The sequence below is a fragment of the Pseudorca crassidens genome, chromosome 5, assembly GCF_039906515.1.
Source record: "Pseudorca crassidens isolate mPseCra1 chromosome 5, mPseCra1.hap1, whole genome shotgun sequence".
In the NCBI taxonomy this organism is placed as follows: Eukaryota; Metazoa; Chordata; class Mammalia; order Artiodactyla; family Delphinidae; genus Pseudorca; species Pseudorca crassidens.
The window spans coordinates 14,552,349-14,577,407 of NC_090300.1; the positions used below are offsets into that span (position 1 = coordinate 14,552,349).

The 25,059-nt window shown below is 48.3% G+C and overlaps 1 long non-coding RNA gene across 1 annotated transcript; it reads right to left on the bottom strand.

Moving 5' to 3' along the window:
- Positions 1-506: 506 nt before the first annotated feature.
- LOC137224364 (uncharacterized) lies at positions 507-22,648 on the bottom strand. The gene is made up of 2 exons (XR_010943316.1): positions 22,439-22,648; positions 507-661 (listed from the first exon to the last, which is right to left on the bottom strand). It is a non-coding gene; the product is annotated as an uncharacterized lncRNA (long non-coding RNA).
- Between the last annotated feature and the right edge of the window lie 2,411 nt (positions 22,649-25,059).

Sequence of the window (25,059 nt, forward strand, 5' to 3'; positions counted from 1 at the left end):
TGTGGTCCCAGCCTGGGAGCGTGGAGGGTGAGGGCAGAGCCATGACCTGCTGGTCCCCAAGCTGCTTGGAGAGAAGGCGTTTCTAGGCAACCTGACCTGCCTAAAAAATCTAGATGTTGGCCTTCTGAGACCTCCCCGAATTGAACTGGTTACCGTGAGTACTCTGGTACCATGCGTCTCCCTGCAGCCCAGCAGATTTTGCTCCTGTCTGCCCATTCCTGTGCTCTGTGGTTCTCCAGCCCCATATCACATTTTCCTTGTTCCAGAAGTGATGTGGGCATGACAATCGCTGGAGAGGAGAAATCACTGTGTGTCTCTGTCCAGCCTTGATTCCCTGCCCCATCTGTATGACCAAGCCAACTTCCCCAGTCTCCTGCCGTCTTCCCTCCAGGCTGCTGGGTCAGCTCCTCCCTGGGAGACCCTTTTCCCCTCCACTCTCTGGGAAAGTCTGGCTGGGAGGGATCTGCTGTTATCATGATGTCATGCTCTCCTAGAGAAGTGAGATGAGTTTTTTAAAAATATTTATTCAGGGCTTCCCTGGTGGAGCAGTGGTTGAGAGCCCGCCTGCCGATGCAGGGGACATGGGTTCGTGCCCCAGTCCAGCGGAGCGGCTGGGCCCGTGAGCCATGGCCGCTGAGCCTGTGTGTCCGGAGCCTGTGCTCTGCAACGGGAGAGGCCACAAAAAAAAAAAAAAAATTATTCATTTATTTTAAAGTTTTTTAACTGAAATATATTTGACATATAACATTGTGTAAATTTAAGGTGTACATGTTAATTTGATCCATGTATATATTGCCATATGGTTGTCACCGTAGCAATAATTAGCACCTCTATCACTTTACATAATTACCTTTTACCATTTACCATTTCCTTTTAGTAGCTGGAATAATTTGAGATGAGTTTTTTTATTCCTTTAGGCTTCTCAGCCCCTGTCTTTGCCAGGCCCCACTCAGCCATGGGAAGTACAGGCCAAGGCTGCCCAAGTTGTCACCCAATCATGGAAACCAGCTTCCTAATGACCACCTTGGGAACTCAGGCCGAGACTTGTGCCCACTGCCAGGCACTGGTGTGAACTGGGCATCTGAGTACCGCCCGGCCCCCCTTCCCTTGCCTCTGCTGGGCTTCCTGCGTGGATGGGAAGGGCCACAGCCTCAGGACCTGGTCTGCACTCAAGCTCCCCTGAACCCCACCTCCGTTGTCTGGGGCTGTCCTAGCCCCTCCCAGCAGCTCTTCTCCCTTCCCTCTTCCTATGGCTAAAATGAAACAAAGACAAGCAAGAAGGGGGAAAGCCGGTCACTGAAAATGAGTCACAAATTTAAAAGATGCCTTTCTTTCTGGGAGGACTCAGAGGGGTTTCCCCTGCAGGGCAGCTTTTAGTTTAAAGACTTGCCTTTATCCAAGATGCATCAGTTCCCAGGATGCCCCTCAGCAAGGTCTGTGCAGCTAAAGAGTTGAACTGTCTCGAGAAGCCAAATGGACAGCCCAGAGCACCTGGAGATATGCCTTTAGCAGTGCACATGCTGCAGCAGGCACTGACGTGCCACGTCCTCCCCCAAGAATTGTGGACAATTCCAAATGGATTGGCTGCTCTGGGGAGAGGCACACAGATTTGACTGGAAGATGGGGGTCAGGGCACCATTGGCAAAGTAGCCACTTGATCTTATGGCTGATTTAGTAGCTGTTTCAGCTGGTTTAAGTTCCTTCAAGCATTCAGCAATTAACCCCTTCTTAGAATGCTCTGGAAAATGACATATCGTTTAGGGTCCACTGGCAATCAGCTCAGATCCACAGCCTGCTCTCTCCATGCTTCCCAGCAACTAATGAGACTCTCCAACAGTGAGTAATGGCACCTGTGTAAACAGATTAGGTAAAATTCATTGATTTGTGTGACACCCTTCTGTGGAATTTTTCTGAGGTAAAGACTGTCTTTAAAGAATTAATTGCACTTGACTTTTTCATTATTAAGGGTGAAGGGGGTGGAAGTTAATGAGCCTGAAGGCCTCAGAGCTTGGATCTGCAGAGGTTTAAACTCTGAGCACCTCGGTTTCCTCCTCCAGAAGGAGGACCTACATTAGCTGCCCCTTAGGGATGCCGTGAGGATCACATGGGCAATCTGCATGAAAGACCTTTGTAAACTCTAAGGTGTTAAAGATTACGAAAACTAGTCTCCCCCTTTCCTAGCCCCTCTCTTGCTTCCACACACACGTAAACTCCAAGCATGCAAACTCAGAGTTTTTGCTGGGAAAATTCCAGATGATCAGCCCCGGAAGTGTTTGATCTTAGCTCACCTCCCTGTTTACACCTTCATCCCCAAACCGAGCTATGATTAGACCAAGAGCTCAGGCTAACTGAGTCACAGATTTGGCAGGCTTTGCCTCTAGTGTTTTGACGTGTGTGTGTTTGTGTGTGTGTGTGTGTGTGTGTGTGCACATGCGTGTGTCCTCCTGAATATCAGGCACAATCACTCACTGGGGTCACTCTGATTCGTGACATTTTAAAACTCGAGGCACTCTGCAAATGTTCCCCCAGGACATTCCACCAAGGCCCCTTCGGGCCACAGCCATCTCTGTCCTCTCTTTCCGGTGGACACTCAATAAAGAGCTGAGGTGGGGCGGGGGAGAAGGCCCAGAGGGTGTTAGGTTGGGCCTGGGTGCTCCTTCTGGATTCAGTTTGTTGGATTCTTGCGTATCTGTTGCATTTGGGTTTCTAAAACTTTACCTATTTTCTTTCCCACACATGATCTTTACATCAGCATGGCGACAACGATTCCTGGTCCTGTACAAAGCTGCCCACGTGTCACACCAGCTGCTACCATGGGAAACCTGACTGTGGGCTCTTTCACCTCTCCTCCCCGGCATGTCCAACTTGGGACCTTTTTTTTCCCCCGCCCAGGGAGATTGAACCTAGGCCCTTGGCAGTGAAAGCGCGGAATTCTAACCACTGGACCACCAGCGAATTCCCGAACATGTGTCCTTTTAATGCAGGACAGAACTCCCCAAGAAAAGAATCCCTGCCCCCAAGATAAATGTACTAATTCTAGAGACAAGAGGGAAGAATCATAAAATCATAAAAATTCACTTGGGATCCCAAATATAAAATTCGTCCACAGCGCCTTCTCCTTCCCATTCAGGAAAAGTGTTCTGGGAACATGAACTTGGGCAGGAGCAGGGGAAGGGTGAGGCGTGGCTATGACTTCTCTGACCAGATCATTTCTACCAGCTCAGTCTCTGGAGCTCCAACACAACTTCCCGGCAGCACCACGGCCTGAACATCCAGGCTGACATCTCTGGTGGATGTTGGGAGAGAGTCATGCCCTGGGGTAGGCAGCTTCACGGAGAGCTGCAAACTCAACACTCCCTGCCCTTTCCTTATGCTCATCCTGGTGGTGTGAATCTCGGAGGGCTGAGGCCAAGGAGCCCGGCATCTGGTGAGATCCTCAGTAAGGGCCCAGTTGAGCAATTTCAGGAAAGCTATAACCCAGGGTGTGTTCAAGATGAAATGTTTTCTGTCATCACTTGCAATCAAAGGATTATAAATGGAAATCATTTTTTAAAAATACATGAGCAATTATACTCCAATAAAGATGTCTAAAAAATACATGAATCATTACTGGCAGAGCTATTAGCACTCTTTCCCCCTTACCGCCCCAAAAAATGGTCTCCATCGTATAGACCATGAGCTGTCTCAGCCTCCAGACCAACTATTACCCCCATTCTACTCTCCCTGGACTGCTCTGGACATGTCCTGACTTTCCACACCCACCCCTATCCACCTCAGCCCTCAAACCCTCCCACTGGGCCCTTCAGAGCTCATGTTCTACCATCAATGAAAGCTTCCAGAGGCTTGCCATCTTCTCTGAGCCTCCTTTCCGCTTCTTGCCCTAACTCTGGAACCGGGTCCGCCCTGAAGACCCCGGCAAGTGGAGGCTGCTTTGTTCTCACAGCTGTCCTCCGTGACTTCCATCACCATTTCCAAGCCATTTTCCATCCTTCTCCCTGCAAAAGTCCCAGCTCCTTTGAAGTTCACGCTTTTAAACTAGAGGGTCCAAATCCCTCTCTGGTCCTGTCATCTAACAATCCCTAAGTGATTGCCTCTTACTTGTGGAAGTTTCTTGCACCTGGCTCCCTATCTCTCTCTCCACCCTGGCTCTGTAAACACAACTTCAGTACACGTACAGATGACTCATCCAAACTCATCCAACACTTGGCATGTCTATTCTTTGACTCCTTCACCTCCTTTTCTCTTTTCCTCTAATGCACCTCACCAGCCACCCTCCCCCTTAGTCATTATCCTGGCCTTGTCACCACTGATAAAACACCACCTTCCTGCTCACTTACTCGGACGGCCCATCCCAAGTCACCAAGCCTGCTTCTCCATGGAAACTTTCAGATCAGAAGCCACTGTTTCCTTATCCATTACCCCCCTCAAGTCCCGATGTTCCTCTCCCCACAAATTACATTCTGGGATCCATCATTACACTCAATGCCTGCCAACCTCTCCCCACCCCCTCCCTCCCTCCCATGTGCTCACCTGTTTAAACCCCAGCTCAGGTCAAATGCATCTATCCACCCACTCCATACCTCTACCCAAGTAGCAGACTCCTGCTGGAGCAGAGCACACAACTGTGCCAACTGGTCTCACCCTAAATTCATGATGCCCACAAGTCTTCAGAGGGCCTCACCTGGACTGCCAAGGTAGGCTCTTTCCCTCCTGAATACAACCCTCAAGGGCCTTCTTTTCTGTCCTCAGACTGCCTGTATCCCCTCCTCTGGCTTCACTCGCAGATGACTATCTTGTCTGGTGTTTTACTGAGAAAACAGAAAACAGAAATTTTCCCATCTTCCTACCCCCAAATCTCTCAGTTCACCTGCACCCATTCCCAAACCCTCTGCTTTCCTTCTTGCTGAAATGGAGGAAGTATCCCTGCTCCTGTCTGGAGCCAACACCTCCCTCTCGCCTTCTCCACGTTGTCACCACTGGGGTCGGGATGGGGCAGAAGAGGGTGCATCTAGGGCCCTTGTGAGTACACGCTTTCCAACCCTTGGGGCCCCTCTTGCCTCATTCCAGCCCTGGCCTGCCTCTAGGTCCCTCAAAGCCATTCCCTAACCTTTTTTCCTATCTTTTCCCCAGACTATGACAAACTCCCACCTCCTTTATGACATTCCACCACAATTATAATTAAGTAACTGTTTAATTCTTCGTTGGACATCCGCCTCCCATACTGGAATATAAGCACCCGAGGGCAGGGAACAGCTCTAGCCCATTCACTGCTCTAACACCGCTCTGTGCCTCAGTTTACCTATCTGTAGAATGGGGATAATGATGCCCCCAATAAATGCTGGGGCCGTCTCCCCATCATCCAGTAAGTTCTCAGCCCATGAGAGGTACTTCATCAGTAATTGCCGAGTAAGTCAGTACATGAAGGAATAATCCCAGGACTGATGCATGGATGAAGATTCGGCAGGGTTGAGTGCTTTTCTGAATGCAGTAAACTAGGAAGAGGTGGCAGTAAGATGACCTGAAGCTACAAGTCTTCCCCTCTTCGTGGTGGTTGGTGAAAGGCAGCCATATCTTCCTCTCCTGCATCTGTGGCTGCCTTCGTCCCGGTGTCCTAGGTGCCTATTATCAAGTCAGGTCCAACAGGCCCTTTCCTTCCCAGCCCAAGGGGGGCCTACCTTGTAAAATCTGTGGCAGAACAAAATCACTAGTGCAGTCTTCCCCTGACACACTGGGAAAGGCTCCACAAAGCTCTTCAGGGAGATCACAAGGCAGGGAGACTGTTCTGCTTTGCTGTTACTAAGGAAACAGATGCACCCGCCCTCGCGCTCCTCCCCTCGGCCTTCAGGACTTCTCCACTCCTCCCAGGTCCCACACGGCTTTATTTTATTTATTTATTTATTTATTTATTTTTGTGGTACGCAGCCCTCTCACTGTTGTGGCCTCTCCCGTTGCGGAGCACAGGCTCCGTCTGGACGCGCAGGCTCAGCGGCCATGGCTCACGGGCCCAGCCGCTCCGCGGCATGTGGGATCTTCCCGAACTGGGGCACGAACCCGTGTCCCCTGCATCGGCAGGCGGACTCTCAACCACTGCGCCACCAGGCAAGCCCACCACACGGCTTTCTTGAGCAAGCCCCTCAACTCTGTCCCCTCTGTCTCCGTCCTCTGCTTGCGGAGGGAGGAGAAACCGAGTGCTTACAGGCCAGGACCCAACGAGGCCCCGCAGCAGCTTGTGCCCATCAGCGCTTAGAGCCCACCTCTCGCTCTCCATTTTCTCCTCCTCAAATGTTTGCAAGCACGGACACCAGAAAATTCCAAGATGCGGGCTCTGGTTTAGCTGTATGGGACCGTCACAGAGTCTCCGGACTTTTACCAGGAAGGGGGTAAGAGCTACAACCACAGTACCCAGAAGCAGAAGCAAGGGGCTTCTGGAGGCAGATCCTTGGTCTCTGGCTTTGATTCCCCTCTCAGCCCAGCAGCCTGGACTACGGGGCTTGAGGGAGGTGTGTGGACACGGCTGCGTCTGCAAGAGCTATTTTCTTTTATCACTTCCCCTCACCCACTGCGTCTCTTCCAACCTCTCTCCCTCCCTCTGTATAGTCACTGCAACTTTCTTCAGGTTTCCCTTGGGGTCTGGCCGGCTAAGATTTGGTTTCACCCTCAAGGTGTTATGGCCCTGCCTGTTCCCCTCTTTGGAAGTGTGACCCAAACCCAAATGCCGCTGAGCTGGGAGTGGGAGAAACAGCCCCGTGTTTCCCAGCATGCTAAAGCTGTCCCGTGTCTGCTTGCTCTACCCACCAGCCCTCACTTCAGGGTCATCTTGCTTCAAACCATCACTCTTGGTACCCTTTCCTCAGCTCCCTGAGGGAGACCTGTGCTGTTGTTTGTTTTTTAACAAGACATGTTACAAACATGTTTATTTTGAAGTAGGAATTAATAGAAAAATATGGACTCCTTCCAAACCTCTGTATTTTTCTGAAAGGACACTCCTGGGTCAAAAGGACATTTTTGTTGAGAGCGACTCCTAAATGACTGGATTTCTAGTCGCAGAACTACCCTTTTTTTTTTTTTTTTTTTTTTTTGGTCAGAAATTCGGTGCTGGCTTTAACAGGACATTGAAAACTCACATTAAGAGTGGTGGCTCCTGTGTTTCTGGCTTTTAAGGGGCTCCTGCTGGTACACTGCCCATTATTTGTCCAAGCCTCCTGGCTGGGTTCAAGACATTGCTGTTGGGTGCTCCATTCTGTGATGGACTGAATGGAACAGTGAGGTGAAGCACAGCAGGGCACGTGGGGCCTTGCCTACTTCTTAGCTGTGTGATCTCAGGCGAGCTGCTGTCCCTCTCTGAGCCTTAGTGTCCTCATCTTTACCATAGGGATAATCCTGCCTTCCTCACACCATTATGGTTAAGAGATACACTGAGGTCATAATTTATTGTGGTAACTGAAAATTGTGGTTAACTGTAAATGGGTAGAGGGTGGCCCACCAGGGTTTCTTCCCTCTTCTTCAACAAAAGAAGCTGTCGAGTCACAGTTGAGCAAATCTTCACGGCCACTCCTTGCTATGAGGATGTAACCACAGATGCCCCTGCCATGGGGAAAAGCACCTCAGGAAGCTGCTCTTCTTGGGACAGACAAAAGTCTGAGGAAGAGCTGCACAGTTTATACAAGAATCCCAGGGCTCCCTTGGAAGAGAACGGATTGATTATACCTCACTACATCAACCACGGCCAACAGCAGCACTAGCCACCTCCACCAGGAATCACACTTCTGCGCACAGTCACACCACCAACCACGATCACCACCACCGCCCCGCCCCCACCATTGTCACATGACAAATCTCCCTACCATCACCAACCCCACCACCACCACCATCACCACCAACACCTCCACCACCGTCACCAACCCCACCTCCACCACCGTCACCAACCCCACCACCACCACCATCACAACTCCACCTCCACCACCATCACTACCTCCACCACCACCACTATCGCCAACCCCACAAACACCACCATCACCAAACCCACCACCACCGCCATCAACAAACCCACCACCATCACCATCACCAACCCCACCTCCAACACCATCACCACCCCCACCTCCAACACCATCACCAACCCCACCTCCACCACCATCACTACCACCACCGCCATCACCAACCCCACCTCCACCACCATCACCAACCCCACCATCACCACCATCACCAACCCTACCATCACCACCATCACCAACCCCACCTCCACCACCATCACCAACACCACCATCACCAACCCCACATCCACCACCGTCACCAACCCCACCTCCACCACCGTCACCAACCCCACCTCCACCACCATCACTACCTCCACCACCACCACCATCATTAAACCCACCACCACCCACCACCATCACCACCCCCACCACCACCGCCATCACCAACCCCACCTCCAACACCATCACCAACCCCAGCACTACCACCATCACCAACCCCACCTCCACCACCATCACCACCAACACCTCCACTACCATCACCAACCCCACCTCCACCACCGTCACCAACCCCACCACCACCACCATCACAACTCCACCTCCACCACCATCACTACCTCCACCACCACCACCATCATTAAACCCACCACCACCCACCACCATCACCAACCCCACCACCACCACCATCACCACTCCCACCTCCACCCCCATCACCATCTCCATACACAGCTCATCACGGTCATCACCATTAGCACCACCATCATGTCACCTCATCACCAATACTACCACCGTCATCAACGACACCCACCCCCCACAGCCAGCACCTCCACCATACTCTCAACATCAGTATCATCACTAACAGCATCCGCACCCCCGCCTCCACTGCACAACCCGTCACCATTACCATTTCCCCTCTATTTTCGCCAGCGCTCTGCCCCATGAAATTCAGATCTTTGTGTTTGGAAAAGTGTATCTTGGCCTAGATCCATGGACCCAAAACCCTAAAATAAAGCTAAGAGAGAGAGAGAGAGAAATAGTAGCCTGGCTTTGACCCTAAAAGAGGAGGGGGGAGGGGAGTGTTTGTTTTGCCTTTTTGAGTCCAGGGGTCTTAGGATCTACTCACACATGGTGAAAGAAAACAGTAACTGGCCTTTGGGGCTCAGAGCTTCTATGGCTTGGGGAACACTTCCAACAGAGAAAAAGGAGTGTTGCTCCTTCCTAAAGGATTGCTAAGTCTATCAATCTGAAACCCACCATCTCATTAGGCAAATAGACTCCCAAAACTGTTCCAATTCCCCCCTCATAGGACAATCTGTCACCAAAGGAAATGGCAGGGTGAGCTCAGCACACAGACAAATGGCTTCAGTGAGGACCAGCCTTGCAGGTTGCTGGACACGAATTCTGGGCCTTCTGATACTCCTGTTTCATGGACGAGGCCCCAGGGGTTCTCTCTAGGGCCCAATGTGACATCTTAATATTATCTCAAATAAGAAAAAGAGAGACCGAAGGACAGAGTCGGGGAAAGAAAAATACAAATCAGAGGCAATTAACATGCAGTGTGACTCTGGTATGAATTTCCAATCTCTGCTCTTGAGAATCAAAGGAGCCTCCTCGGGAAGTGGGCACAGACCTCTGAGTCCTGGTCCAACCTTCCCTCTTCTTTTTCACCTGGTTCTGTGAGCCTCATGATCGCCTCTGTGTGCCAGGCCTTCCACATCCCTAGCTTGTAGGCACTGGGAAGGGCACTTTCTCAGATAGAAGCGCCCTGTGTATGTTGGCTCTTACACTGAGATTACAGAGGATTCCCACTCTCTCCAACGTCAAATTTTTCCTGGTTTTGACCTAAAGGTACAGAGCTTTGTCAGTTGTTTTCGTAACTGTAATCCTGCCTTTGCTCGGGGCACATGAAGGGGGTCTGCCCTCCTTCCCCAAGTGGGCTGTAAGCTGCGCTCCTTGGTTGACTGGGATGGCCTTTGTTGTGCCTGAGCTGCTCAGCCCCAGGCCTCTCTCTGCCTCATGTAATTTCCATCTGCCTCACAAGGGGACCAAGAGATTTTAAAGCCTGCTCTGTTCACTGGGTGGCAAGAGATGGAAACAGCCTGCAAAGGTGTCTCCTGATTCATCCTCAGCTCTGGCACAAGTCCAGTGATGTGCTGTCAACCCCCCTCCCCTACCAGCTACAGCTGTTGGAGGTTTTTACTTTCCTGTCTTGTTATTTAACTACTGCATGCCCACTTTTGTGCAAGCTACCTAGGCGGCTCTCCAGCCCACACACAGCCCAGCTAAGTCAAGACCCAGAAATTCACCCTGGAGCAAGGTAGGTGGCAGCTACCACCAGGGTAGCTGCCGCTGTGAGCACAATTAGTGACACAAAAGGTCCAAGACAGACTTGTGTCCCTAAAGCCTCCAGGTGCCTGGGCTGCCATCTTAGGCCAAAGCTTGAGTTTTTAGTTCATAAAACACTCAGTCCTTAATATCAAAACCACCAATTAAAGTGGCCCTGTTCAAACATGTAAGGGATACACACTTAGAGGGAGTAATTATGAACCCTGTAGTTTGGGATTGACTGTGTTTTTTTCTTTGATTGTTTTTAACATTATTAGTCTTAGCAAGAATCCCTGTTATGTTTATGCAAATTTTATGTGCAATATGCGTACGTGTACTATGATTTTAAATTTTTATTTTGTGACAAAAAGCCCTGAGGATCTTTTGAAGAAAAACACAAATAAGTGCAAGAGAAATAATGCAGCAATGATAAGATCCCTAAACAGCCCACACAGGAAAATTAAGGAGAAAATTCTAAAGTGTCCTATTCTGGCTCCAGCTAAGTCCTCCTCAGAGAGCTGAGATAAACTCTGTGTGTGTGTGTGTGTGTGTGTGTGTCTGTGTGTGTGTGTCTGTGTGTGTCTGAATGGGGGTGGGGGCATAATGTGTGTGTGGGTGTAAGTCATGTGAGTAAAGTGTGAATGTGTGTGAGTGTGAATGTGGATATATGAGTGTGTGATCATGAATGTGTGTGTGTGTAGATGTGGGTGTGCACATGGGAATATGTGTGTGGGTATTGAGTGTATGTAAATGTGACTGCATTTATGTATGAGTTGTGAATGTAAGAGCTCACTGTATGAGTGTGAGCAGGAGTGCATGTACATATAAGTTATGAGAGTCTGTGTGCATGCTTGTGAGTGTGGATGTGATTGTGTGAGTACAAGTTGTGTGTGAAATGAGTGTGCATGTAAGTGGTGTGCATGTGAATGTCACTGTGTATGAATGTGAGTATATTTGAGTGTGAGTGTGTGCATTTATTATGCAAGAGGATCTAAAGAAGCACCTTTACAGGATCCTGACTTGGAAAGCCCATCATTTCTGAGCACAAACACAGCTTGTCCCGGCCCAGGGAGACCTGATGGGAATCGGAAATGGCGAGGGTGCCCATCTGTCCCACTGGCCCAGCACAGAGTTCACTGATGCCCATGGTCCTGGCATAGCTCTCATCTTTTGTAATCATCCTGAGGCTGTGGTTGAGGTCTAGCTTACACGAGTAAAGTACACACCTCATGAAAGTAAAGACTGTCTGCACACACACACACCCAGAACTACCCCCAAGATCAAGTCACACAACAGTCCCAGCACAACCCTCCCTTTTTACTCTGATTCACTTTGTTATGCAGCAGAAGCTAACGCACCATTGTAGAGCAATTACACTCCAATGAAGATGTCGAAAAAACAGTCATTTTGATGTGACAGCCACCATCATCCATTTTAAAAGTACAAGACAAGCTCTTTAACAATCAGACATTTAACATCATTCCTTTTACTCCTTGAAATTATATTTCCATCTCACTTCCCCCACAGAATTTTATCCTGATGTAATACACTGATATTTTTATACTTGACAGTCTTTTATTGATCAGTCTCTCATATATCACAGAAACAAAACATGTATGCAAATTTATTTAAAATTTGTTTCCTATAACCGTAAATAATAAATAATTATTTTAAAAAAATCTCCTGGTTGGGATGATGAACACTTCAGTCCCCCTGGGGAAGTCTCACCAGGCTTTCTCCTAGGCCCCTGAAGGAGGGTGGATTCCATCGTCCATTAGCATGACACCATCTTCTGGCCTTTGGGTAATATTTTACACATGCAGGAGAATCAAAGTAAATGTATTGCAGCTGTTTGGAAACCAGGGATGGTTAGATGACATAGGTTTGACTTGATGGGCTCTGAGGATGTGTGAATTCTAGAAGGTGGAAATTATTAGAACAAACACCTTGGTGGAAATTACCATTAATTCAAAGTGTCTGAACTTCCCTTTACCCCATCTCCACCACTCTGGCCTACCTCTGCCAAACTTTCCTTTCGTTAAAGGAATGAGTCATCCCCAATGGGAACCATATGGAAACTATGGGAAAGAGTATGGGATCTGGAGTCGGCCTGGCTTGGCCTTGCAACTTGACTATACCATCAGCTAGCTCTGTGTCTTTGGGTAAGTTAGTTAACTTCTCTAAGCCTCAGTTTCCTCATCTGTGAGAGGAATAACAATTTACTTTGCAGTATTGGGGTCAGGATTAGATTTAATGAATATAAGGTACCTGGCACATGGGCACCAAATGTATATTAACTGATATTTAACTCAGATTTAGGGATCAGAATAAAAGCAAAGAGGCAGACTAGCTTTTCCAAAAGTGGCCACAATGCTATTTCCAGTCCCATTCATTCTTCCAGAATTTTGCCCCTCCCCATCAAGAGACAGAGTCTATCTCCCCTCCCCTTGCACCAGGCAGGACTCTGTGACTGCCTCAATGAGTAAAATATGATAGAAGCAATAGTACATGACTTCTAAGGATAGGTGAAAAAAGCTCTCTCTCTTGAGATGCTTACCCTGGGAATCCAGCCACTGTGCTGTGAGGAAGCCCAAACCCGCCCACACAGAGAGACTGTATAGAGAGGCCCATGGGAAGAGGACCTGAGGATCCCCCCAGCCAAACAGCACTACCAACCAGCAGACATGTGAGTGAATGAGCTTTTAAATGATTCCAACCCTCAGCCCCTGAGTCTTCGCACTGAGGTCCTAGAAATTGGGAGACAGATACAAACTGTTTCTGCTGTGCCCTGATTGAATTCCTGGCCCAGGAATCTGTGAACATAATCAAGGCCTATTTAAGCTGCTAAGTTTGGGGATAATTTGTTATACAGCCATAGTAACTGGGACTCAATGTAATCAGGGTTTTGTGGATGGAGCTGACATTACTCACTTATATCTGCATCAGGCAGAGTGAATGTGAACACAGCTCTCTGCTTTGGTGTCTCCAAACCTCAAAGGTAGAGAGTCTGTTGTACATACTTGTCCTGTTGCTTGTGATTGGAGCCTGGTGTACATGTTCGTGCTTACAAAATTGATTGGCTCCATTACTCAAATCCAAAGTGATCTCCTATATCCAAACTCCTAGATCCCTGTCAGTTCTTTAACACTGACCCCTTACTAGCCTGTGGGAAATGGAACCAGAAAATAATGCAACTATTTCATAACCAAAGATGCCTGAAGTTATATATGCAAATTGGTTGCTATCCTCTTCAAACAACAGTTGTTCAATGTCTAATCCTATTTCTCTATTTTCTGTCTCACAGAGATGGAAACTTTACCCAGTGCCATGAACACATTTGGAGAAGGAAAAAGACTAGCAAGGCCTTCAGTGACAGCCAAGGGCCGTCAGAAAAATCAGGCCAGAACGTAGGGCAGCAGCAAGACCAACTTTCCAGAAAGCCCAAACCAAGGAAAATGGGTTAAATGGGCAGACCATGCCCATAGAGCTCTACCATGGCCTAGAACATGTCACGTGTCATAGCAAAGTTAGTATAACAGAGTTGTGAAAGCATGAGCTTTGGGTCAAACAAACCTGGTTCAAATTTGGTTTCTCCACATAGTGGCAGTATGACCTTGGTAAGTTCCTTACTGCCTCAATTTTATTACCTGTAAAAATAGTACCTACCTGTGGCAGAGGCAGCTGGTGGTCTACCAAAGATATGTATTCCTCTTGCAACTTCACTTATGGCTGGGAAGAAGCTGCCCAGCATCTAAGTTGGACCATGTGACCTGATGGACTAATGGGACCAATGACCAATGAAAGCAGAGGTTCTATGTGTCCCTACCAAGCCAAGGTGGTGAGATCCAGTGTGTTCTGCCTACACTGTCATTCCCTTTCCTGGTGACCTTGGAGGCCCCAAGTTGAAGATGGTGACTTCCTGGGATAGAGTGAGGCTGAATCCCTGTGTCACCACTTGGAAGAGAACCATTTAATGAAGAACATGCACAATGGACTTTGTGTGAGTGAGAAATAAACTTTTACTAGGTGAAAACACTAAAAATTGAGGTTGTTTGTTATAGTAGGGAGCCCACTCTGACTCATACATTGTTTTAGAGAATTGTGACGTACATAATTACAGATACTGTAAACAGTTGTATACCATTTGTCTTCCCCATTTGACTTATGGTCCGTGAGGGCAAGGACTGGGCCCTATTGACCCAGTGTGCAGTGTATACCAAGCAGTGAGTAAATTTGAACTGGTTATCTGCAACTTGATTAAGAGAGGCAAATTAGAATATGGACTCTTTAGCAATAGGAGAAAGAAAATGTTGAGGCTAAAAAAGAATATTACATCAATACTTCATCCCCAAACATTTAAACACTTGTCAAAAGTATCAAAAAATACCAAAAACACCAAAAAAACCCCCACCTAGCAATAAAGTCATAATTTGCCAATTTGGAACTTTGATGCCAAAAGGGACCAGAGAAATGCATTTTCTCATTAGCAAGTTTTAGAAGCCAATGTTTACTATCAGATTTTCTGTAAAGTTCCACAAAGCTTTTCCAAGGTAATTAAATGGTTGCCTTAACCACTGGTTCATGTTTCTAGCAGATGAAGCTGAGGAATCTAAGGGATTCCTGTGTAAATGCAAACTCAGTAGGAAGAATTGTATCTAGAAACAATACCTTATCAGTAACACCTGAGCTTTCTCTTTGAATTATCCATGTGAACAAACATAAGTTGTATTTATTTTTTAAATTAATTAATTAACTAATTTATTTATTTTTGGCTGCGTTGGACCTTCTTCCTTTCTGCATACGGGCTTTCTCTAGCTGTGGCGAGCGGGGGCTACTCTTCGTTGCGGTGCACGGGCTTCTCATTGCGGTGGCTTCTCTTGTTGCAGAGCACAGGCTCTAGGCATGCGGGCTTCAGTAACTGTGGCTCACAGGCTCTAGAGCGCAGGCTCAGTAGTTGTGATGCTAGTTGCTCCGTGGCATGTGGGATCTTCCTGGACCAGGGCTTGAACCCATGTCCCCTGTGTTCCCTGCATTGATAGGCAGATTCTTAACCACTGCGCCACCAGGGAAATCCCATAAGTTGCATTTATATAGCATGTTTTTTTCTGTTGCTTCCACTGTGTTTTCTCAACAACCCTAAGAAGTTAGGGCACATTTTATTGTCATCATTTCACAGATGGAAAATCCATGAAATAAAGAGAGTTGTGATTTGGCCAGCATCTCACAGCTCTTGTGAGAATCAGAAAACAGGTCTCCTGAAAAGGCATAGGACTTTTTCTCCACCAGACCTCCCAGGTTGATATGTGTTCATCATGGACGATAGCCCAATAGAAACCAAATCAAACAAACTGTTTTTGAGTCAGTCTGGGTAAGGTCTCAAGCTTGGGATAAAAAGTCTCAGTTTTATGGGATAAAGAGCAAACTAAGACACACTCATAAAATCCAACAACAGCCCCACTGGGAGAAAATAATTTAAATAGATGAGCAGTTAAAAAATAAATAAAATATTAACATGGCAATTCCTCTTAATAACAGAAGAGACAAGGTAAGACAGGATATGACTAAATAACAAATAAGGAGAAAGTCCAAGAAGTGTGATGGCCGTTCAGAGGAGGGAAAGAGTCCAGAGGCTAGAACACCAGAAAGACGGGGTGCAGGAGCTGTCATTTTAGAAAGGGGTAAAATTATGGAATCAAAGTGTCTTATCTGCTCAGCACCCCTCCCTTCTTCTCTGGAAACATTCCCCTTTCTCTGGGGAATTTTTCCTTCCTTTATTCCATTCATCTGAGATTGATTCTAGATGGGACTGCTAATGATAGCATCCTACACCTTGGCCATTGGAGTGGGCGTGGGACCCAGTTCTAGCCAATTAGAGTTCTTGAAAAAGAAATAACTGTAACTAAGGGAAGGAACCAATCCTGCTTGCATGTAATGTGAGGAGGACCTGCCATAGCCATGGGTTTTGCTCTGTGGAGGAGACTGGGCTTGAGGAAAGCAGCTGATATTAGAGAAGGGGCAAGACGGTATGGGTGACATTGGAATGTGGTTCCAATTGTTCCCAAAGCTTAGAAGAACCCTGCCTTCCCTGCAGGTTATAGTAGCATGGAGTCAATCATTTCCTCCTTAACCCAACGGTGGTCAAGCAGGGCTCCTCTCATTTGCAAGCATGGTCTTGACTATGGGAACAGGTGGAAAGGAAAGAAGAAACTGCCTGCTCTCAGGCAGAGGCTACAGACAAGCTGTGTGGGAAGTGGGGCAAAAGACTTCTCTGGGGACAGTGAAGAAAGCAGTATTTCTAGAGGTGGGAATCAGATAAAGGACGAGTAGGACACCAAGCTATGAGCGGCTTGAATTTGAGACGATAGTAGAACGTATGCATGGAGACCCTGAGCTGGCAACCAGGATGTGGAGGTGGGTCTCCAGAGAGAAATTATGACTGATGCAACTATAAACCTTTGGTCTTATATACACTCAGTCAAAAGGACTCCAGAGAGAAAGGGCTTTTGTATGATTTAAAGTGGTTCGTGAATTTAAGGGAATATTATTAATTTTGTTGTGCCATCTGCATGGAGGTAACAGTTGAAGTGGATGTAGAAAATTCTCAAGGGAGAGAAGGGAAGAGGGTCTTGGATAAATGTTCCCAGTTAGTCAAAGACAATAATAAGAACATCAAGGAATTAAGACAAGGCAGGGTCACAAAAGCCAGGTAAACAAAGAGTTTGAAGAGGGAGAGGTTGAGCAGTGGTGAAAAGAACAGGGAAGCCAGTGAGAAGGTTGATGAGAAATTCTATGGGATTTGAATTTGAGGAGCAGGAAGTTACTGATGAATGAACTTGGATGTAGCAAGATGCCAGCCAAAGGATGGAGAGAAGTTACAGGTGTGTGCTGTTGGTGGCCACCCATATTACTTGAACCTTCCAGAGGGGGGCGCTCCTGTGACTTTCCAGTATGGAATCCGCATCTCTGGGCCTGAGGGATTGTTTCCCCAGAACCAAAGAAGGTCACAATGCTTATCAGGTGAGCCAGAAGTAGCAGAGAATTAATACCTGCCAGGAGCAGCCCTTCAGCTTAGGAGCTGGTGTATAAATATCCCAGCTCTCTCGCCTTGCCCTGGGGGTGGGAAAATTCAGAATAGATTCTGCACCATTTCTCAGAGTTTCCCCCCAAAATTACACTCCAGGTGCCCACGGTAGCCACTGTTAACAGTACACTCTTTAATCAGCTGCATTCCTTTTCTTGTCTACCTTCCTAGTCTCCTAACAGTGTGTTTCCTGCACTTCCTAAATATACTACTTGTACTTGAATCCCTGTCTCAGTGTCTGCTTCTGAGGGCAACTAAGCTGAGACAAGCGATCATGTAATTTACAGCCCAAACTAGGACCCTTGTGAGAGTGAAAAGGGGAGGGGACATTGTTAAGAGTTATTCTCAGACATATGCCTGGAGGTATGCCCCCCCACCCCCACCCCCATTATATGCTTGTCCTTTGAGAAGCTGGACTGGGGACAGAGGAGGAAATGCAAATTTCAAATACCAATTCCTTATGCTAACAGAGAGTGAAGATTTGTGGAGAGTAAAGCTGCCTTTTATTGGGTGAGTATTTGCACCCTATGCCCCACTACCTGGAGGGCTCTGAAAAGGAATATGTCAGCTCAAGAGTGGGAAAACATCTCAGGAGGAGAATGGGCCACAGAAGTAGGTCAGTGTCCGGCCCTCAGGAAAGCGAGGCTCATGCATTTGTGTGATTTTAGTCTCCGAGGCTGCGAGCCATGCCGTCAACCTTAGTCAACAAGACACTCATCTTACGGCCTCGCTGGGCGCCCCCTTCTTGCTTCCTCTCTGCTTCCGTTAGTAAGGTCACTGCGTGCCTCTCTGCAGCTGCACAAACAGACAAACTTCCTCTGACAGCACATCCATGCCCTCTCTGTGGGTGCCCTAGCCCTAAGGATATCGTCTGGAAACCTGAATCCTTTAATACCCAGGGTCTTTCCACTTCAGATGCTTCTATGTCTATCGTTTTAGCATCTCTCCTCTAAAAAGAGATTTTTTTTTTCTCTGCAAGAAAGTCTTTGAAGAACGCCACTCCATCGCGTTGCATGGTTGCCGAGGAGCTGCTGCCGGGGGGAAGCGTGTTCTGGATGTGAAGGTGCTGAGGAAGGACAAGACGCGAACATTTTTTCCCCTCCCTGTGCACGTATTAATCCCCATCCCCGCGTTAAGACGCAGCTTCTGTGTGATGTCGGTGGTGTGGATGAAGTGTCTCTGACGGGGAGGGACCTCTGCCCTCCAGCACCAGGTGTTGGCCTGTGGTGCCTGCTGTTCCCCGTGGCTCTCAGGACCCCCGTTCCTGGGAGATGCGTCTCATCCGTCTGACAGCTTGCCCTTGACAATCTGGCTTCTGCCGCTCTGCTCCCCTTGAGCGTGGAGTTGATGAATAAAGAGATAGATTAACACAGGCTATGCCAAGCACCTTCTGTGTATGAACTCATTTCATCTTCACAATTCCACGGAGTGAGTCCTGTTATTAAGCCTGGGCCACAAGTGAGGACTGAGATTCAGGGAGGCTAAGTAGCTTGCCCAGGTTCTCTCAGAGAGTAAAGTTTGCAGTTTGAGCAGCAGAAAAGGAAAAGCCTGCGGGATACTCCATTAGACACAGAGGTAAGGCTGGCTGGTCGGCTGGGCTGGTTAGGAAGGAAATGCTCTGTGGGTCCATATTCCACGGAGTTCTCCTTCGCTGACTGGATTAGAATTCCATTCTGTAGCTATACTCCTGTCCTAGACCTTGAGGCCCGGGGGGACGATCTCCCATGGATGGCCCAGGCAAGAGCTGATCAGACACCGCCTTGGCCTCCAAAACCCAGCTCCCTTCCCAGACCTCAGCTTCGCAGGGTTTTATCTCCTCTTAAAAGCCACCCAGACTTTGTCTTTGTGTCACAGGTCAAATGCATGACCTCCTCAGGAAAGGCCCTAAAGACCCTTCTACCCTCCCACTGCCCGTGGATCCTTCTCTGCTACATCCCTCTCCACCTGGCCTCTGCACAGAACCTTGCCTGTCCTCTATCATGGTGGAGAGACAGACATGGGGCGAGTGGGCCTGGACCAACAGTAGGCAAGCAGGCCCCTCTCACAGGTGCTTTGGGAGCGTCACACCTTATTCAGAGGGCTCGTTGCTGAGCCAAGCTACCTGCAGCTCCCAAATACACTCGTGATTTCCTACCTCAGTGTCTTTGCTCAGACTGTTCTCTCCACCATGAATGACCCATCTCTGAATGTCCAAACTCCATCCATTTGTTAAGGCACAGAACCGTGGCATCACAGTGCCTGATGCCTTCTCGGAGCCCCTCACTGGAAGTCCTCTGCACCCCTCTGAGCCTCTGTCTGTACCCCTCTAAAATCACACATGTGCTGCATTCTTCTTGGAAAAACGGAAGAGATGTATATTTATAGTCATATTTCCTTTTCTAGTCTGTAAGTTCATCAAAGGCTGAAATCAACTGTGCATCTTCAAATGTGCTTAGCAGAGGGCTTAACATGTCAGGTGTTTTTGAAAGAAAGAGGAGGGGATACTTAGACAGGGAAAAATGCAATATCTGGCAGGGAAACCTTTGGGAATTGCAAATAACATATTTGCCAAATAGATGATGTCCTTGATCATCAAAACAAATGGAATATTTATACTCCAATGCCTGTCCCTCTGTGGGCATGGGGTCCAGGGTACCTCTGAGAATCCAAATAGATCAACTCTCCAATTCAGAGTCGATTCTATCATTTAATTATATTAGTCGTGAGGGGAGGCTTGAGAGAGACAGTTTCAGAGCCAAAGCTCCCTTGGCTTCTCTTCTCGCTTCCATTTTCCTTTCTGATTAAAAATCAGTGGAATTTTGAGAAGCCAATTCCAAGGCTGTGCAATTTTCCTCTTTTAAAACGTCTGATAATGAATTGATTCCGTAAGATTTACAGCAGGCTCTTCACTCCTTACTCTTTAGAAGCCGTGCACCTTCCGAGCAGATCTGCGGGTAGTCGTAGTAGCAGTAGCAGTAGCAGTGGTAGTACCAGCAGCAGTATTCATAGTAGCAATAGTAGTAGTAGTAGTACTCACTACTCTGGGCTAAAAAAGATGCCAGAGGAATGGAAACATCTTCAAAGGTAAGTCCCAGACAGCTCATGATTTTGAGTATCACCATTGACCAGCTGTGTAACCTGGGACTAGTGATCTCACCTCTCTGAATCACCGTTTCCTCGTATGTAAAATAGAGCTAATACTTGTAACCACTCCACAGTGTGGTGGTGAGGATTAAACAGGATCGAGCGTTTAGAACAAACAACCCACCACCTGGCACAGAGTAAGTGCCCACTAATAGCTGGCTGTTAGATACACTCTTGAAAAAAAAGCTGAAATAGAACCAAAATGTGAATATCTATTGCTTTTATACAGCTGGTGAATATTTAACTTTTTTTCTGTGCTTCCCACATCGTTTCTGATACTTATCTACATATGTACCTAACTCAGCCGTTGCATCACCAACTACTGTCTCTATTTAAATGGTGAACTTCTAAAAGGCAAAGATCCCTCCTGTTCTATTTGTTTAAGTAGCATGATTCCAGGAACATGTGGGCACTTAATATATTCTTAGCTCAGCAGTTTCTAACCATGGGTCAAAAATCAAATTGGACTGCGGTGGTTCTTAAATGCTTTTGGGGTCATGAACGGTTTTGAGAGCAAAATGAATACCGTGGACCAACTCCCAGAGAAATGCACAGACAAGCGAACCGTCCATACACTGCATCCCTTCCCTCCCTAGGCCAACACTGCATCCCTTCCCTCCCTAGGCATGAGGCTCCCGGATCAAAGTCTTTAAACCAAACAAAACCAAAACAGTTCATAAACACTGCCATGTGCCAGGGGCTTCATAAACTACATCTCATTTAAGCTTTAGAAAGATGCCAAGGCGAAGGGACCTCTCCTGCCTTCTGTGTGGGTCCAGAGATGCTAGATGTCTAGTACGTGTGAGGTCAGACAGCTGAGTGTTTTCACCCCCCCCCCCACCGGCTCAATAGCCCTCCTTGAGGTGTGGAGGGGGTGGTCTCGTGGGTCCACCAGAGATCAATGGCCGATTCACGGGGAGAGCATTTTCATGTCAATTCTGCCGGTGAGGACACTTGGGCATCCTGAGAAGGCCTTGTGGGAAGTAAAGGTGGTAAAATCAGGGCACCCCAGGTCTTCGGAGCCTGAGGACGCTTTCCTTCATTCTCTCATACATCTGAGCATCGCTTGTGCCAGGCGCTGGGCCACAGTCTGATGTATGCCGCATTATTAAAGAGCCCATGGCAAGTAGGCCTGGATTTTGATTCTAGCTCTATCAGTTGGTTGCTATGTGACCTTGAGGAAGCTAATTAATACCTTGAGCCTCAGTTTCCTTATCCGTAAGGTAAGGTTAATCCACTCTTCATTGTGGGGTTGCCCTACAGATCCAGTGGGCCTACGTTAGGAGACACAGGGGCCTGCGCAGACTGGGTACTGTTCAGAGGTCACTTGCAGACAAATTGGATCTATTTTAGGTTGTCAGACAAGAGACCCTTAGAGAAAAAAATAAAGTCCCATCCAGGAGAGGAGCCCAGGAAAAAGGGCAGAGGAGGGCCCTGCACTAACACAGGGAACGTTACCTTCCTCTTCTCTCCAGACCACTCAGCTGACGTGCCTCTTTGTTTTTGTACTGTAAAGGGCAAAATATTTTCCTGGCAGTTGGAAGCAGAGTTTTGCCGTTAATCTTCCCTCTGCATGCAGTTTCACCAAGATCCAAAGTGACACAAAACAAATCCTAGAATTTCACCCCAAGGAGATGGAAAAATGCATGCCTGCCAGACTGGGCAAGGCCGTCTCCAGGCACAGGAGCAAGAAGCACTTTCATCGGGGGAAGTGTCAGCACACCCACAGCTGTACCCCAAGCCCACACACAAAAGCAGCTTCCCACAGACCTGCCCAAATATTTGAACGCAGTCCTGAAAGAGTGTTTTTAAACTTTCTGGACATCGAAATAGAAAAGACATGACTAGGAAATACGAAAACTGCCACTGGGGGGCCAGCCAACCACATGAGCCCTGTCTTCTGTCCCACAGCCTCCATCAGGGGCTACACCTCAAATTTTACCTTCTGGGGCTTGTCAGTTTCCTTCCAGCCACGATGGATGACCTTTAAAATGGATTTCATCGGCCGGTGCAGTCTTGATATCCTGTGCAGATACGGGCACTCAGATGTGGAATGCATCCCCTCCACACTTACAGAACAAAATAAACAGGGAGAGGAGAACCAAGCCAGATCTGCTGGCCCAAAATCTAGTCAGGACTGACTAGAAGTAATCCCTGCCTTGATCAATGGGATGGTTGTTTTGCCACTGAAGAGCTAGCTATTGATTGTGCCAACTGGCCTTTCTTTCACACCAGGGTGGGGCTTGGGGTTGGGAGGGTCGGTCTGTCATCTGCATGTGAGCATCTTGGCTGTGGACATGTTCCTGCTGCTTTGAGGCTGCCGAGCCAGCAGGGGAGAGAGAGGAGGGAGGAAGATGCTCCTGACCTGTGCATCTCTCTCTCCACAGCCATGGAGCCGTGGGGCTGGTTCCTGTCCAACCTCTACAATGCATGGCTTGGGGGGATGGTGGGGACGGGACTGACAGCACGCCAGCCTCTCTCTAGTTGATCTCTAAGCCTCTCTCCCAACCCCTTCCAGGGAAACTCATCCCTCTTCCCCCATCAGCCAAGGAACAAAAGCCTTTTCCCATAATGATTCAGGGATAAGCAACGCCCCCCAAGAAGTCACAACCTACCAGTTCCATGAATCCCAGTTTGGGCTCATCTGGGACACCTGTTGCCTAAACCCACAGGTCCTACCCACTGCCTAGCATGGCTGAGAGCAGAGCCAACATTTACATTGACCCTGTCATATGCATCTCCCCATTTAATCTTCATTCCAACCCTAAAAGGAGGAGGAAACAGAAGCAGAAGGTTGAGCAGCTCTCCCAAGTCACCCAGCGGAGAAGCAGGGAGCAGGAATTTGAACACCCCTCCCTCCCCAGTTGGGCGGCCTCCCCCTGGTTGGATGAGCCAATGGCCCCTCTGAGCTGCAGTTTTCTTGTCTGCAAAATGGGTTGTTCCGATATTTGCATGAGTTCACGTCTGTAAAGAGCCTCACCATGCTTGGCACGAAAGGCCTTTTCCTCCAGTCAAGTAAATATGTGAGCACTGGTGGAAGATGCATGTTGGATAAGGAAAGTTTTCAGGATGTGAAAGTGTACGAAGTTTATCTTCTCCGCCCAGATATAGCCTGACCTTTTGGAGCACATTTTATTGGTCAGAGAAGAGGCTCACCACCCTCTCATCTCACTGCCCATATGCCCAGCATTCTCCTGTATCCTGTTATCCTGTCACAGAGGGAAACATCCAAGATGGCAGTCCCATGGGAATGTTGGGCAAGCGTGCTAACTATGAGGTCTGGGGCATCGGAGTTTTTTAAAAGACCATAAGGAACGCTTGGCTCTAAAGGATGTGATTACTGTGGTGGATCTGAGGCACTGAGACAGCTGGGGTTCTGCCGTTTAGACGACCTGTGCAGAAACACGGTCCTCAAGCAGTCGTAAACCAGGGGCACCACTGACCAAGAACCAGCAATGGCCCATTTGTGAGAAGTGCAAGTGCAGACAGAAATAAGGTAGAAGAAGGGTTGACCCTGCATTACCAAGTCCCCCCACTCACTCCCAAGCAATAAAGATTTCTGAAAGGGTACGTGAACTGGAACCCATTCTGGGCGGTGAAGTAGAGGTCTTGAGTTCAAGTTCTCCGTGCCTAGTCTAGACCCACTTGCTCCGGCTGCCAGGCTCTCCAAGGAGCATCCTCTAATGCCTCCCCTCTTGGCTTGCTCCCCACTCACCCTTGCCCTTGTGACGGACTGACCTGGAGCCCCTGGGTCATCACTGGCACCTCCTGCCCTTGGCTTCCCCACCTCACCTCCACAAGGTGTCTCTCGGACACTTGGCCACAGTGGTGAGCCACACTGGGCGTGACACCTCGCGGCAACTGCGGGGCCCGGTCCAGGCAGGGTCTCCCTGACCAACAGGTCTCCCCACTTGCCCTCCTTCTCTTTTCCTTCTAATCTGTCCCACAGCTGCCAGAGGAACCTTTGTAAAGAACTGCTGTAACTGTATCACTTGCTCCCTCCCTTCCTCTTAGCCCCGACACTATCAGCTAGAAAAACCCAGAAGGATAAGGGCCTCACAGCATTGAAGTGAGGATTAAAGGCCAACGACTTTATGGATTCCAAGCACTGGGCCTGGTAACATATGCACATCATCCTTTCTGATCTTCTCATCAACTCTGTAAGGAAGATTCTTTTCCTAAAACCATCTTGTAGCTGAGGAAACCGAGGCCCAGAGAGCTGAAGAGATCTGTTCATGATCTCTTGATGACTGTGGGCAAAACTGAGACTCAACTCCAGGTCCCTCTGAGGCAGGAGATAGACGGGACCCAGGCTGAGCTGCTGGAATCTGTCTTCTGTGGGCAGATACTCCAAGATAAGATAATGGCAGGAACAGTGGAGAGCTGAGCCTTGCCCAGATAAGAGATAAAGAGACCACATATTTCGCATTCTCAAGGACAAAGAGACCTTCCTGACTACACATGCACAGAAAGGCTCCTAGGGGGCCAAAAAGGAAGGGGGTGCCACCCCATAATAGGTGATGTCAACCTACCCACAGCCCTCTTCGCTAGAATCCACCTTGG